Below are 4,204 nucleotides of genomic sequence, written 5' to 3'. Positions count from 1 at the left end.
GATAGAGGTTCAGTGATTGAAGGAGATTCAGCGATTGAAGGGTCAGTATTTGAAGTAGAAGGAGGCAAGTGACTAATGGGAACGACAGCAATCCCTGAAGAGGATTCAACTTCGTTATTAGTCATATCTAGAATGATGAATGGATCATCTGCAGCTTCAGGAAGGTCAGCGTTCGGTTGATTGATGAAGGAAGCTTCAGTTTTCCTATAGTGAGATATCACCCAGTTGTCTAACTCTTCATTATCTTTAGAGATGGGTTTAGAGTTAGATGATTAAGATTCATCGAATGTAACATGAATAGATTCCTCTATCATTTGTCGTCTTTTGTTGACTCTGAAGGCTTTGAACACTGAAGAATACTCAAGAAAGATTCCTTTATCAGCTTTGGGATTGAACTTTCCAAGACAATCTCTGTTGTTTAAGATATAGCATGTACAACCAAAAATATGTAGAAAGTTAAGAGAAGACTTTCTATTAGGGAGGAGTTCGTAAGTTGTCTTCTTGAATCTCTTAATGATCAGCCACCGGTTTTGAGTAAAACAAGCAGTGCTGACAGCTTCTGCCCTGAATTAAGTAGGGAGACGAGATTTGTTGAGCATTGATCGAGTGGCTTCGATAATCATTTGATTTCTTCTTTCAGCAATCTCGTTTTATTGAAGAGTTCTCACAGCTGAGAAGTTGTGTGAGATTCTCTTGTTCACAAGGAAGTCATCAATGGTACTGTTTTTGAATTCAGCGTCATGATCACTCCTGATAGATCGTACTTTGATGTTTTTGAATACTTCTATGCGCTTGACGAACGAGATGATTTCATTTAAATGCATCACTCTTAGATCTGAGAAAAAAAAACCCAAGTGTACCTGGAAAACTCGTCAACGATAATGAGCGTGCATTTCTTTCCATCTGTGGATTGTACATTGACAGGGCCAAATAAATCCATGTGAAGTAGCGGAGAGGTCACTGAAGAGACTTTCTTTGACTTAAACCTAGCCTTTGTTTGCTTTCCTTTTTCACATGCTGAGCAAAGATATTCCTTTGCAAAAGAGTGTTGAGGAAGGTCAGTGACAAGATTCTTTTGAGACAACTCATTTAGCATCTTGAAGTTGAGAAGAGAAAGTCATTTGTGCCATAAACCAGTTGATATCATAAGAGGTTTTAGAGAGAAAACAACTATTCTTAGTGAAGGGAGAATCCATGTTGATGACATACGCTTTCTATTGACGACAACCTATAAGAGCAAGGTTTTCATCTTTGTCGAAGACGTAAAATGAATTTTTTAGAAATTTCATTGTAAAATCTTTATCACACAGCTAACTGATGCTAAGAATATTGTGCTTTAGTCCTTCAACATATGCAACACGTTTGAAGGTGGTTGCACCGTTGGTTAATATACCAAATCCCTTGGTATATCATTTTTCATTTCCTCCAAAGGTCACGGAAGGGCCTCTTTCATATTTATAGTCTAATAGAAGGGATTTATCTCCCATCATGTGTCTTGAACATCCACTATTAAGATACCAGATGCTTTTAACTTCCTGCAAAAGAAAACAGATTATGATTGCTTTGGTACCCATTTCTCAATGGGTCCAGCAAAGTTAGAGGCGACATCCACTGACACTTAAGACTCAAGGTCAGCAGGTGTCTTCACCTGAGTCTGAAGAAGAGGCTTCAATAGGCTTCTTCACCTTAGTTGTTTTAACAACTTTGGTGGCAGATTTTGCCTTGGTTGCTTTTCAGCCTTGGTTACTTTCTTTACCTTAGCTGGCAGACCATATTTGGAAGCTGAAGGACACTTACTGGCGATATGAGAAGTTTCACCACAGTGACGACACTTCCTGAAGTTAAAAGAAGCTTTAGGGCCAGAAGAGTTAGAAAGAAGAGAAGATGGACAAGCTCCAATAATACCTTTCTCATTTGTTCGAGGAGGAACAGCTAAGGGTTTTGATACCTTGGGTGAAAGATTCACTTTCAACTTAGGATTAGATCTCTGAGGGCGTTCAGAGACCTCGGTTCCTAAGGAAGAAGGTTTACATGTTGAAGGAATAGAACGAGTTATATTTGACTTATTGTCCTTCTCCTTCTTAGGAAGAGGAGAAATGCTGACAATGGATTTACCTTTGTATTTGCATCTTGGACTTAGAGAAGTTCCTACAAGATGAGTTTCAATAGAAGAGTATTGAAAGAAAGAAGTGTCAGAAATTGAAGAGACAAAAGTACCAAACTTAAGCATGGACTTGTTAGTGAATCCTAGACCACACTTTATCTTGGCGGGGATCTAAGCGTTGATGATCTTAGTAGCCTTGATATAGGATTTGCACCATCCCTCAATGGTAGCCTTCTCAGCCTTGAGTTCAGCAATTGCTTGCTCACACTCAGCAATAGTCTGCTCATGTTCGATGCTGATGGTTTGTTTTACAATGACCTAATCCTTAAGATTTTCCTCAATCTTGTTCAGCTCTTTGATCTTTGAATGGAATCTCTCTAATTGTTCTTGAAGATCGAGATTAAGTTTTTTAGCTTTGGATTTTCCATTCAAGGCCTTCGTATCTAGTGCAGCTAGGCTATCAGACGAAGAAGAAGAAAGTTCATTCAGGTTACATTCCTGAATGGAGGTTGATGGCGATAGATCATTGGAGGATGATGTCTCAGATGGTTCATCTTTGACATCCTTGACTATGAGACAGAGATAAACTGTATCTTCCTCATCCAAGGATGATTCATCAGAAGAATCATCCTAGTCATGCTCTTCAGCGACAAGACCTTTGCCTTTATGATGAAGATTCTTCATCTTTTTATACTTCTTCAGTTTCAGGTATATGTCCTTTTGAGGCCTGAAGGAGGATGAGAGGTTGGAAGATGTCGTCGTAGGTAACCTTTGCATTGACAATTGTAGCAGCTAGTTGAAGCCTTGTCAATTGGATTTGACTTTGGCTTGTCAGCTATGGTCAAGGAAGGAGAATTGCGGTAGTTACTTTTTCTGGTGAACCTCTTGAAAGAGTTCATAAGAAGAGTCAGTGACTCTTCAAACTCTGAAAGATCAGTGTCTGTCAAGTCCTCAAAGTTGGAAGGATCTAACTTAGTGATATAAACAGAAGAGAAAAGAGTATAAGAAATAGAAGGGTCAGCTAAAAGGCTATCAAAGATCAAATCTACAGAAAGCTTTTCATTTCTCTGGAGTCTTTTAGAAGATTCTTCTTTAGTTGACGAAATTGCTCATTATTAAGCAATAACCCATAAAGAGAACTGAGAGAAAGGGAGGACATGTCCTTAGACATCTTGAGACACATGGTATAATTATCCCATGATTCTAGCAAACATTCAAGGAACTTTGTCAACATCTTTGAGTTTGAATATTCTCTTCCAACTGTCCTCAAATCAATAAAAAGACAATTAAAGCGTTGATGTACTTCAGACAAAGATTCAGATTTTTCACAAAGAAAACTTTTACATTGTCTTACTAAGTTTATCTTCTTCGTTTCTTGTACTTCAGAAGTACCTTAATATGGAACACAAAGAGTGTCCCATATGGTTTTCAAGGTTTTAAGCTTCATCACGGAGTGATAAACCTCATTAGAAAGAGTCATGGCTATTATAGATCTCACACAAGTATCTAAAGCCATCCTCTTCTTGTCTTCGTCACTCTACTGATCAGGGATCTTCAGAATCTGTCGTTCAAGAATCACGGCAGTCGTAGCAGTAGCAGGAACTGCTGGAGAGATTGTGAATGGAGCATAAGGTTCATTCTCAATGTAGTATGGAATCTCATGATCCACACCTTCCAAGAAGAGAGACATATGGTTCTTCTAGAGACTGAAGTTGTCTCTGATAAACTGGAAAATTTTGGCAAGAGAGCCATTATCATGAAAGTTTGTGATCGTGTTTTGCAATGTCATTTTGAAAGGTAAATAAATTATCTAGAAAGAAGCGATAATAAAACATCAATATAACACAAAAACAAACATTGCTCTAATACCACTTGTTGGTCTCAGGAAGATTTACAAAAGTTTATAAATAACAATTTGTAGAGGGGGTGATATGTGTTGAGAATTCAACATATAATGCACTCGTTTTACGTCTTATTAGTTAAAATTAGTTTTCTTTCATTCCCGCTTTGAGTCATTTTGATTAATTTCTTTATACCTTTATTATTATGGAGCTAAAATATTGTGGTTAACTTGTTGGGACTCAAAGGTACAAGCTAATG

The sequence above is a fragment of the Cynara cardunculus genome, unplaced genomic scaffold, assembly GCF_001531365.2.
Source record: "Cynara cardunculus var. scolymus isolate 2C unplaced genomic scaffold, CcrdV1 Un_Scaffold_2783, whole genome shotgun sequence".
In the NCBI taxonomy this organism is placed as follows: Eukaryota; Viridiplantae; Streptophyta; class Magnoliopsida; order Asterales; family Asteraceae; genus Cynara; species Cynara cardunculus.
This window is presented reverse-complemented; position numbering follows the sequence as displayed.